This window comes from Crinia signifera, chromosome 7 (assembly GCF_055691185.1).
Source record: "Crinia signifera chromosome 7, ASM5569118v1, whole genome shotgun sequence".
Lineage (NCBI taxonomy): Eukaryota > Metazoa > Chordata > Amphibia > Anura > Myobatrachidae > Crinia > Crinia signifera.
Window position 1 is genome coordinate 161041765 of NC_139223.1, and position 13625 is coordinate 161055389.

General features: G+C 43.3%; 1 protein-coding gene across 6 annotated transcripts in view; it reads left to right on the forward strand.

Annotated features, from left to right (window-relative positions):
• The window catches only part of ADAM23 (ADAM metallopeptidase domain 23), a 211749-nt gene that overhangs the window by 101181 nt on the left and 96943 nt on the right, over nucleotides 1-13625 (forward strand). The window lies entirely within an intron of this gene.

The following is a 13625-nucleotide window of genomic DNA, read 5'->3' on the forward strand; positions in this document are numbered from 1 at the left end:
GCAGGCTAGAAGGTTTCTCCTTCTTCAGATGATTATCTTGGTTGGTGAGAGGCGGGCTTCAGTATATATGGGCAGTGTGATCTGTCCCACTGATGTCCCATCATCCTCTGGTCTCCTACTGTGTATCACTCTCACTGTACAGTATATCTGTGTGTGTGTTAGTGTGCGTGTTACAGTGACTGGCAGGTCAAACACTAAGGGGCCCATTTATTATGGACAGGGCCGTAACTAGGGGGGGCTAGGGGGTCACGCGCACCGGGCGCTAGAGGGTGGGGGCGCTAGTTTGGTGTCCCGGCAGCGTGGTCCTTGGGATGAGCAGCGGGGGTCCGGGGACTGGCGGGTTAACGCCAGGTCCTAGCGGGGGTCCGGGGACTGGTGGGTTAACTCCGGCTCCTAGCGCTGCCGGACGGTGGGCGGGAGGCAGGTTTTGAAAAGACTTGCCGGACGCTGATTGGCTGAATTCAGCCAAACAGCGTCCGGCAAGTCTTTTCAAAGTCATCAGCGCTTCCCACCGCCAGGCAGATAGCGCTAGGAGACGGAGTGAGTGAAGGCTGCTGCTACACCAGTCCCTGGACCCCTGGACGCTACACACAGGTATGTTGGCAGCGGGGGTCCAGGGACTGGTGTAGCGGCAGCTTTCACATACACAGCCGCTCGCTATTTGCCTGGCGGCGGGAAGCGCTGATGATTATGAAAAGACTTGCCGGACGCTGATTGGCTGAATTCAGCCAATCAGCGTCCGGCAAGTCTTTTCAAAATCTGCCTACCGCCCGGCAGCGCTAGGAGCCGGAGTTAACCTTCTCCAGTCCCCAGACCCCCGCTGCCTGACCCCAAGGCAGTGATTTTTTTTTGGGGGGGGGGGGGGGGGCGCGACCAAATGACTGCGGACCCGGGCGCCGAAACACCTAGTTTCGGCCCTGTTATGGATCGCATATTCAATGTGATCTGAGGGAGATCTTACCGCCCAGGATCCTAAGGGCGGGATGTATCTCTGTGCAGACGCTGGGAAAGGATCACCGAAAGAACATCGTCCATGCAATCTGCTTTGCCGGATGCCGAGGGTCTCCCAGCCCCCCTGGTTGACCTCATTGCACAGTTGCCGTGTGGGGAGTAACCCATAGGCTACAATGGGCTACCGCCATTCTGAGATGCAGGGGCCAGTATCCAGATATTGGTAAATGGAGGGTGTGTAAGATATCGGAGATCCCTTCAGTGAACAAGTCCTAATGGGACATCCACACTCTGATGCCTGTGGATCCTTGCACCTCCCTGGGCTTCGGTCCTGGTAGAGTTTGGCTAATTTATCCAAGTCACACAGAACCAGCCTCGCCGGTTTGGCCAAGTCCATGAAGAGACTTGTGGATCTCTGGGGTCTTCTAAGAGATCTCCCCCAGTTCCTTCCCTTAGATAGAAGCGTCCCCTACATGCAGTCAGGCTAGTCGGTTGGGGAATGCCTTCCCATTCAGCAGCGGCTATTGCAGCTGGCAGAACTCTCTGGCTAAGACCCTGGCAAGCGGATGTGGTGTCTAAACGGGCTTTTGTGGCGCTCCCATTTACGGGTGAAATTCTGTTCAGCCTGGAATTAGATAAGTGGATTTGTTAAGCCACCAGTGGTAAGTCCACATTTTTACCATCAGCTGCTCCACCTACAAGAAGAGTCTTAATGGGACCTTCTTTTCGATCCTGTTGGGCCCAACAGTCCTTTCCTTCACATCAGAGGTGGCAGGGGAAGAAGTCGGCCACAAAAGGCTGCATGCCACCAGAAAATAGGTGGCATAATGATGTTCCGGCCTGCTTGGTAGCCCCACAACTCTGCAGACAATTCAGCATGTTTGGAAGAGTCATCCACTGAGCCGGGGATTTGACAACTCGTTTCTGAAGGTTATAAAATAGATTTTGCCGTTCCGCTAAAACGGTTCTTTACAACAAATTTTCTGTTGTCTCCAGACAAAAAGAGCAGACTTGCAGAAAGCTCTTCAGTCACTCCTTAAATCTGAGGTTTTAGTTCGGGGGCCGATACATCAGAGAGGTTGATTGTTGTAATCCAATCTCTTCGTAGTGCCAAAGCCTCAACCTAAAGTCCTTAAACCAGTACCTGAAGTTTTAATTGATTCAAAATGGCGTCGCTTCAGTCGGTTATTGTGAACGTGGAACCAGCGGAGTACTAGATTTCTGTGGATAGGAAGGATTCCTACCTACTCATACCAATCTGGGATCCACATCAGGCTTTTTTATGGTTTGCAATCTTATAGGATCATTATCAATTTCGGGTTTGTCATTCGGCTTATCACCGACACCCCATGTTTCCACCAAGCTAATGTCATCCACGGTTACCTCAGGTCTCTGAGTTGGACCATAGTTATGTATTTACATGACCTATTGATCAAGTCGCCATCCAGACCTTTCCTATGTTGCCGGACGGCATCCTGCGGAAGGCAGATATAATGTTTGTTCTCTACGATGCAGTTTGCAGGGTTTTGGCTACTTCCCAACAGACGCTGGCTAGATTGATTCCACTAGTTATTCATCAGGGGTATGTAAGTAATGCTAGGAAACCTTCTGCCTCCATTTTGGCACACTCTACCAAATTGGAGGGTGCATCTTGGGTGGCAAGCTGTGGTGCTTCCACTATTCACCATTAACGTGCGGTGACTTGGTCGACAATTAATACTTTCACCAAGTTTCACAAGTTTGATTCTTTTGCAACTTCGGACTCATGGTTTCGGCTGCTTTTATGCAGGTTCCTAAGAGCTCTCCCACCTACGGAGAAAACGTTGAAATGTCCCTAGTGTACTAGCAGGGTCCCCTAGTGTATGGAAGCTTAATCAGGACTTTGGTACTTACCGGTAACCCGCACTGTTCCACTTGTCTGGTTGTAACTGTTTCTTTTATGTCTACGCCATGTTATTGTGTGTGGTTTTCGCCTATACTTAGTCCTCCTATTCTCCATCTCCTCTCCGTCTACATTTTCTAACTGGGGGCTGATGGGTAGTAGAGGGAGAAACTTCCAACTTCCATATTATTAAAGTGCCCAGCTATCACTAATCACACCTCTATACCCCAGTGTACAAGTCTCCAGTGTCCCCTGTGGAATCAGAGAACCGGTAAGTACCAAAATCCTATTTTTTTACAACTATGGAAGGATTCAATTAGCCACGATAACCCGTTTTTGTGGTGAGAAAAGATGAGATTATCTTCTGTTAAATTGTCCACCATAAATTACCGGGAATACTGCGAATTTCACTTCTCCACCTCTGAGCAAGTCATAAGATTGGGGAAAAGGTAAAAAATATCTTGGTAAGGCTTCTAGATATGTGTATTGCCGTAGCCGAGTCCCCTGCTAGGATTAACTTGTCCCGGGGTCACCACAATCCTCTGTGCCGCCAGCTGGCAGTGTATGACAGCGCTCCTGTGGGTATCGCAATCCGTTACACCTGTGTCTATTATTAGCGTCATCTCTCCTGCTGCAGGCAACGGCCCCTCAGTGTGCTGCGTCCTGTATCTATATATATATATATATCTATCTGTGTCATAGGTGAGCGCTATTTTTGTTATTGTCACCACGTAAGTGCAGATCTGATTTATATGCTGCACCTCCTCAAGTAACAATGTCGCAGTAACTACTACAGACCGTGTAACCATTACGTTTTCCCCCAAAGTGTGCGTGTCTGCACTACAGGGTGTGTCCAGATCACAATCGGTGCACCTGATTGGTCACGATTAGTGTTGTTTAGCCAAGCCAAAAGAACGCGAAAGGGCAAAACCATGCTGCGCTGCAGGGGACAGATGTAACATGCGCAGAGAGAGAGTTACATTTGGGTGGGGGGGGAGTACAAATTAAAGTGTAGAAATAAAGCGGTACTGTTGTATGACATCCATGGGCTACATGCAAAAGCAGCCAGTATTTAACCTGCACAGAAACAATAGAAATGTATTTGCTCCCCTGTCATGGCAACATTGTATTACTTGATTTTTTTTGCCTCACTGAATCAAATGATCTACACCAGATGGTCGACAGAGTGAAAGGTTGACGTGCAAATTGTTAGCATGTGGTTTTTCATGATTTTTAGCACTAGGTTAGGCTCATGCACTTGGAGCAGGGTTAGGCACTAAGGGGAGGGTTCAGTTTAGGGTTGAGATTGGGGATAAAATGACCTTAAAGAAGTGTCAACATTTTCTGCGTTGACCATTTCCCGTAAACTTTTCGACCCTGTAAACATATTGACTGTCACTTTTGTCACCATCACTGCCGCCGTTATGGCGGTTACACCCTTCCCGCGGGAGCCTACATCATGTGAAATGTAATTCAGTCTGAGCCCACTTCCATAAGATCACATCATGTCGACATTGGCTATGTCATCATTTATCATGTAGACACTGATGAAATGTCTACATTCATCTCACGAGGCCCCAGTGTTGGCTGCCCAGCTCCTGGCAGTGCAGCTTCTGCATCCTGACGTCATGTGACCTCTGCCACTTCTGGGTCAGACCTCCGATGCCACCTAACCCTCCCTAGTGCATAACCCTGACCCCATGCGCAGCCTAACCCGGATGTTGAACTTCTGACCATATTGACATGTCCCATTAGAGCACCCTCCTGCATGCAGGGCCTGTTCACTATGGATATTCCCCCAGCCTCGGAGTGTCGGGGTCACTGGCGTGGTGTTGGACGGTTGGTCGATCTGATTTTATGATTAAATATTTGACTTTTTCAACTTGCAATTCGGCCAATTATATAATTTACACCCATGAATTGCTGCACGTCCCAGCGGACCCACTCCACGGATAACCTTCCACATGTGGCCGTGGGCTGAGGAAGTCATGAATTATAGAACTCTCCGTCTTTGGGGTCTTTAGCAGTAATCACTATATTGGCTTGAACAGTAGCAGAGAAGACGGGTTCTAAGGGATCAATTCAATTTATGCGCTTTTTAAGTGTTTTTATACACATTTATAAAGTGTTGTCAAAAAATACTTGTAACTCTCATCTACAAGATCAAAACCCCCTATCTCATCAGTGCAACACTCAACATACGTGTCCCACATCATTTACACCTCTACACGGGTGTCCCATGTCATTTACACCTCTATATACCTGTCCTACATCATTTACACCTGTACATACCTGTCCCACATCATTTACACCTCTATATACCTGTCCTACATCATTTACACCTCTACGTACCTGTCCCACATCATTTACACCTCTACATACCTGTCCTACATCATTTACACCTCTACATACCTGTCCCACATCATTTACACCTCTACGTACCTGTCCCACATCATTTACACCTCTACATACCTGTCCTACATCATTTACACCTCTACGTACCTGTCCTACATCATTTACACCTCTACGTACCTGTCCTACATCATTTACACCTCTACGTACCTGTCCCATATCATTTACACCTCTATATACCTGTCCTACATCATTTCCATCTCTACCTACCTGTCCCCCATCATTTACATCTCTACCTACCTGTCCCACATCATTTACATCTCTACATACCTGTCCCACATCATTTACATCTCTACCTACCTGTCCCACATCATTTACATCTCTACATACCTGTCCCACATCATTTACATCTCTACCTACCTGCCCTACATCACTTACACCTTTACACGGGTGTCCCATGTCATTTACACCACTACATACCTGTCCCCCATCATTTACACCTCTACGTACCTGTGCCACATCACTTACACCTCTACGTACCTGTCCCCCATCATTTACACCTCAACATACCTGTCCCCCATCATTTACACCTCTACACGGGTGTCCCATGTCATTTACACCTCTACATACCTGTCCCACATCATTTACACCTCTACATACCTGTCCCCCATCACTTACACCTCTACACGGGTGTCCCATATCATTTACACCTCTATATACCTGTCCCACATCATTTACACCTCTACATACCTGTCCTACATCACTTACACCTCTACGTACCTGTCCCACATCATTACACCTCAACATACCTGTCCTACATCATTTACATCTCTACCTACCTGTCCCACATCATTTACATCTCTACATACCTGTCCCACATCATTTACATCTCTACGTACCTGTCCCACATCATTTACACCTCTACATACCTGCCCTACATCACTTACACCTCTACGTACCTGTCCTACATCATTTACACCTCCACGTACCTGTCCCACATCACTTACACCTCTACGTACCTGTCCCACATCATTTACACCTCTACGTACCTGTCCCACATCATTTACACCTCTACATACCTGTCCTACATCATTTACACCTCCACGTACCTGTCCTACATCATTTACACCTCCACGTACCTGTCCTACATCATTTACACCTCCACGTACCTGTCATACAGTACATCATTTACACCTCTACATACCTGTCATACATCATTTACACCTCTACGTACCTGTCCCACATCATTTACACCTCCACGTACCTGTCCCACATCATTTACACCTCTACATACCTGTCCTACATCATTTACACCTCTACGTACCTGTCCCACATCATTTACACCTCTACGTACCTGTCCCACATCATTTACACCTCTACGTACCTGTCCCACATCATTTACACCTCTACGTACCTGTCCCACATCATTTACACCTCTACATACCTGTCCTACATCATTTACACCTCTACATACCTGTCCCACATCATTTACACCTCTACATACCTGTCCTACATCATTTACACCTCTACATACCTGTCCCACATCATTTAAACCTCTACGTACCTGTCCCCCATCATTTAAACCTCTACGTACCTGTCCTACATCATTAACACCTCTACGTACCTGTCCTACATCATGTACACCTCTACATAACTGTCCTACATCATTAACACCTCTACGTACCTGTCCTACATCATGTACACCTCTACATAACTGTCCTACATCATTTACACCTGTACATACCTGTCCCACATCATTTACACCTCTATATACCTGTCCTACATCATTTACACCTCTACGTACCTGTCCCACATCATTTACACCTCTACATACCTGTCCTACATCATTTACACCTCTACGTACCTGTCCCACATCATTTACACCTCTACATACCTGTCCTACATCATTTACACCTCTACGTACCTGTCCCACATCACTTACACCTCTACACGGGTGTCCCATATCATTTACACCTCTATATACCTGTCCTACATCATTTACATCTCTACCTACCTGTCCCCCATCATTTACATCTCTACCTACCTGTCCCACATCATTTACATCTCTACCTACCTGTCCCACATCATTTACATCTCTACATACCTGTCCCACATCATTTACATCTCTACCTACCTGTCCCACATCATTTACATCTCTACATACCTGTCCCACATCATTTACATCTCTACCTACCTGCCCTACATCACTTACACCTTTACACGGGTGTCCCATGTCATTTACACCACTACATACCTGTCCCCCATCATTTACACCTCTACACGGGTGTCCCATGTCATTTACACCTCTACATACCTGTCCCACATCATTTACACCTCTACATACCTGTCCCCCATCACTTACACCTCTACACGGGTGTCCCATATCATTTACACTTCTATATACCTGTCCCACATCATTTACACCTCTACATACCTGTCCTACATCACTTACACCTCTACGTACCTGTCCCACATCATTACACCTCAACATACCTGTCCTACATCATTTACATCTCTACCTACCTGTCCCACATCATTTACATCTCTACCTACCTGTCCCACATCATTTACATCTCTACATACCTGTCCCACATCATTTACATCTCTACGTACCTGTCCCACATCATTTACATCATTTACACCTCTACATACCGGTCCTACATCATTTACACCTCTACGTACTTGTACAAGTCCCAATGTGCTGCGTCCACTAATTTACTCCTTTGTGTCTGATATAGGACAAGTGTCGGATGCGTCTTCTTATTGTCTCTGTCATGTTATCGCTCATTGTGCAGTCTGTTGGCAAATAGCGCCCAGCCGCACTCGGTGCCAGACTGAAGCGCTGCCACTTTTGGACACTGAATCCGTGAATTGTTCTTGTTTTGTTTCTCAGCATTAAACAATAAAAGAAAGCGAGTAGTCATCATTCCTGTGCTGCATTTGGCCCCGTTACCGAGCATTTGTAGTAAGAAGGAATTAATCATACTGACAGTGCTATAGATCATGGCGCTAAGGTTCTGTGCATCGTTAGCTGTTAACCCTTCGCACCGGTAACTACGTCCAGGATCAGAGTTTTAGTTTTGTACTGTCTGAAAGCTGGGACGCATGTGGCACGTTCCAGATCCATTTAGACACAAAAGGAGTTTTGCACCAATCAGGAGCGAGTTGGGTTCCGCACTCCGCTGTCACGGCAAACTCACATTTACACCCGCAACTCCAATTCCAAACTCTCATTGCTTTTCCAGAGGAAATACGCTGGGTTTGTGTAAGGTAATATGATAGGACTTGCTAGAGAAGCCCTTGCACATCCCCCTTAATGTCCAATTAGGCAATTGGGAGTTTTCAATTAGCTTAATTGTGGCAATAATTGCATCGCAATTGTGGTGAAAAAAATAGCCTTAATTTATTGCCAATTACTAAAAATATTTTTATTGTTTCTCGCTTCACCCCAAATTTTAACTAGAATATTTATATGAGAAATGTTCATACTGTTGTTTTTTAGCATTTTGCGAATTTTTATTGTTGCATTTAACCCTTTCAAGTCCAACGTCTAATCAGGCTCAAAAGCTGGTAGCAGACCCAACATTAACATGGTTCAGCATTTAATCTAGACCATTTTATTTATTTAAAAAAAACTTGTACAGCAAAAGGTTAAAGTGGTGGTCTAATTTCTTCAATTTGCTAATCACATACTGTGCTGTGATGGAATATAGATTGTAAGCTCCACTGCGACAGGGAATGATGTAAATGTTCAACTATTCTCTGTACAGCGCTGTGGAATATGTGTGCGCTATATAATAACTGGTAACAATATTCTCTGTACAGTGCTGCAGAATATGTGTGTGCTATATAATAACTGGTAATAATACTCTCTGTACAGCGCTGCGGAATATGTGTGCGCTATATAATAACTGGTAATAATACTCTCTGTACAGCGCTGCGGAATATGTGTGCGCTATATAATAACTGGTAATAATATTCTCTGTACAGCGCTGCGGAATATGTGTGCGCTATATAATAACTGGTAATAATATTCTCTGTACAGCGCTGCGCAATATGTGTGCACTATATAATAACTGGTAATAATATTCTCTGTACAGCGCTGCGGAATATGTGTGCGCTATATAATAACTGGTAATAATAGTCTCTGTACAGCGCTGCGGAATATGTGTGTGCTATATAATAACTGGTAATAATAGTCTCTGTACAGCGCTGTGGAATGTGTGTGCGCTATATAATAACTGGTAATAATAGTCTCTGTACGGCGCTGCGGAATATGTGTGCGCTATATAATAACTGGTAATAATAGTCTCTGTACAGCGCAGTGGAATATGTGTGCGCTATATAATAACTGGTAATAATAGTCTCTGTACAGCGCTGCGGAATATGTGTGAGCTATATAATAACTGGTAATATTCTCTGTACAGTGCTGCGGAATATGTGTGCGCTATATAATAACTGGTAATAATAGTCTCTGTACAGCACTGCGGAATATGTGTGCACTATATAAATAACTGGTAATAATAATCTCTGTACAGCGCTGCGGAATATGTGTGCACTATATAAGTAACTGGTAATAATATTCTCTGTACAGCGCTGTGGAATATGTGTGCGCTATATAATAACTGGTAATAATACTCTCTGTACAGCGCTGCGGAATATGTGTGCGCTATATAATAACTGGTAATAATATTCTCTGTACAGCGCTGCGGAATATGTGTGCGCTATATAATAACTGGTAATAATATTCTCTGTGCAGCGCTGCGGAATATGTGTGCACTATATAATAACTGGTAATAATATTCTCTGTACAGCGCTGCGGAATATGTGTGCGCTATATAATAACTGGTAATAATAGTCTCTGTACAGCGCTGCAGAATATGTGTGCGCTATATAATAACTGGTAATAATAGTCTCTGTACAGCACTGTGGAATATGTGTGCGCTATATAAATAACTGGTAATAATATTCTCTGTACAGCGCTGCGGTATATGTGTGCGCTATATAATAACTGGTAATAATAGTCTCTGTACAGCGCTGTGGAATATGTGTGCGCTATATAAATAACTGGTAATAATATTCTCTGTACAGCGCTGCGGTATATGTGTGCGCTATATAATAACTGGTAATAATATTCTCTGTACAGCGCTGCGGAATATGTGTGCGCTATATAATAACTGGTAATAATATTCTCTGTACAGCGCTGTGGAATATGTGTGCGCTATATAATAACTGGTAATAATAGTCTCTGTACAGCGCTGCGGAACATGTGTGCGCTATATAATAACTGGTAATAATAATCTCTGTACAGCGCTTAGGAATATGTGTGCGCTATATAATAACTGGTAATAATAGTCTCTGTACAGCGCTGTGGAATGTGTGTGCGCTATATAATAACTGGTAATAATAGTCTCTGTACGGCGCTGCGGAATATGTGTGCGCTATATAATAACTGGTAATAATAGTCTCTGTACAGCGCAGTGGAATATGTGTGCGCTATATAATAACTGGTAATAATAGTCTCTGTACAGCGCTGCGGAATATGTGTGAGCTATATAATAACTGGTAATATTCTCTGTACAGTGCTGCGGAATATGTGTGCGCTATATAATAACTGGTAATAATAGTCTCTGTACAGCACTGCGGAATATGTGTGCACTATATAAATAACTGGTAATAATAATCTCTGTACAGCGCTGCGGAATATGTGTGCACTATATAAGTAACTGGTAATAATATTCTCTGTACAGCGCTGTGGAATATGTGTGCGCTATATAATAACTGGTAATAATACTCTCTGTACAGCGCTGCGGAATATGTGTGCGCTATATAATAACTGGTAATAATATTCTCTGTACAGCGCTGCGGAATATGTGTGCGCTATATAATAACTGGTAATAATATTCTCTGTGCAGCGCTGCGGAATATGTGTGCACTATATAATAACTGGTAATAATATTCTCTGTACAGCGCTGCGGAATATGTGTGCGCTATATAATAACTGGTAATAATAGTCTCTGTACAGCGCTGCAGAATATGTGTGCGCTATATAATAACTGGTAATAATAGTCTCTGTACAGCACTGTGGAATATGTGTGCGCTATATAAATAACTGGTAATAATATTCTCTGTACAGCGCTGCGGTATATGTGTGCGCTATATAATAACTGGTAATAATAGTCTCTGTACAGCGCTGTGGAATATGTGTGCGCTATATAAATAACTGGTAATAATATTCTCTGTACAGCGCTGCGGTATATGTGTGCGCTATATAATAACTGGTAATAATATTCTCTGTACAGCGCTGCGCAATATGTGTGCACTATATAATAACTGGTAATAATATTCTCTGTACAGCGCTGCGGAATATGTGTGCGCTATATAATAACTGGTAATAATAGTCTCTGTACAGCGCTGCGGAATATGTGTGTGCTATATAATAACTGGTAATAATAGTCTCTGTACAGCGCTGTGGAATGTGTGTGCGCTATATAATAACTGGTAATAATAGTCTCTGTACGGCGCTGCGGAATATGTGTGCGCTATATAATAACTGGTAATAATAGTCTCTGTACAGCGCAGTGGAATATGTGTGCGCTATATAATAACTGGTAATAATAGTCTCTGTACAGCGCTGCGGAATATGTGTGAGCTATATAATAACTGGTAATATTCTCTGTACAGTGCTGCGGAATATGTGTGCGCTATATAATAACTGGTAATAATAGTCTCTGTACAGCACTGCGGAATATGTGTGCACTATATAAATAACTGGTAATAATAATCTCTGTACAGCGCTGCGGAATATGTGTGCACTATATAAGTAACTGGTAATAATATTCTCTGTACAGCGCTGTGGAATATGTGTGCGCTATATAATAACTGGTAATAATACTCTCTGTACAGCGCTGCGGAATATGTGTGCGCTATATAATAACTGGTAATAATATTCTCTGTACAGCGCTGCGGAATATGTGTGCGCTATATAATAACTGGTAATAATATTCTCTGTGCAGCGCTGCGGAATATGTGTGCACTATATAATAACTGGTAATAATATTCTCTGTACAGCGCTGCGGAATATGTGTGCGCTATATAATAACTGGTAATAATAGTCTCTGTACAGCGCTGCAGAATATGTGTGCGCTATATAATAACTGGTAATAATAGTCTCTGTACAGCACTGTGGAATATGTGTGCGCTATATAAATAACTGGTAATAATATTCTCTGTACAGCGCTGCGGTATATGTGTGCGCTATATAATAACTGGTAATAATAGTCTCTGTACAGCGCTGTGGAATATGTGTGCGCTATATAAATAACTGGTAATAATATTCTCTGTACAGCGCTGCGGTATATGTGTGCGCTATATAATAACTGGTAATAATAGTCTCTGTACAGCGCTGTGGAATATGTGTGCGCTATATAAATAACTGGTAATAATATTCTCTGTACAGCGCTGCGGTATATGTGTGCGCTATATAATAACTGGTAATAATATTCTCTGTACAGCGCTGCGGAATATGTGTGCGCTATATAATAACTGGTAATAATATTCTCTGTACAGCGCTGTGGAATATGTGTGCGCTATATAATAACTGGTAATAATAGTCTCTGTACAGCGCTGCGGAACATGTGTGCGCTATATAATAACTGGTAATAATAATCTCTGTACAGCGCTTAGGAATATGTGTGCGCTATATAATAACTGGTAATAATAGTCTCTGTACAGCGCTGCGGAATATGTGTGCGCTATATAATAACTGGTAATAATATTCTCTGTACAGCGCTGCGGAATATGTGTGCGCTATATAATAACTGGTAACAATAGTCTCTGTACAGCACTGCGGAATATGTGTGCACTATATAAATAACTGGTAATAATAATCTCTGTACAGCGCTGCGGAATATGTGTGCACTATATAAGTAACTGGTAATAATATTCTCTGTACAGCGCTGTGGAATATGTGTGCGCTATATAATAACTGGTAATAATACTCTCTGTACAGCGCTGCGGAATATGTGTGCGCTATATAATAACTGGTAATAATATTCTCTGTACAGCGCTGCGGAATATGTGTGCGCTATATAATAACTGGTAATAATATTCTCTGTGCAGCGCTGCGGAATATGTGTGCACTATATAATAACTGGTAATAATATTCTCTGTACAGCGCTGCGGAATATGTGTGCGCTATATAATAACTGGTAATAATAGTCTCTGTACAGCGCTGCAGAATATGTGTGCGCTATATAATAACTGGTAATAATAGTCTCTGTACAGCACTGTGGAATATGTGTGCGCTATATAAATAACTGGTAATAATATTCTCTGTACAGCGCTGCGGTATATGTGTGCGCTATATAATAACTGGTAATAATAGTCTCTGTACAGCGCTGTGGAATATGTGTGCGCTATATAAATAACTGGTAATAAT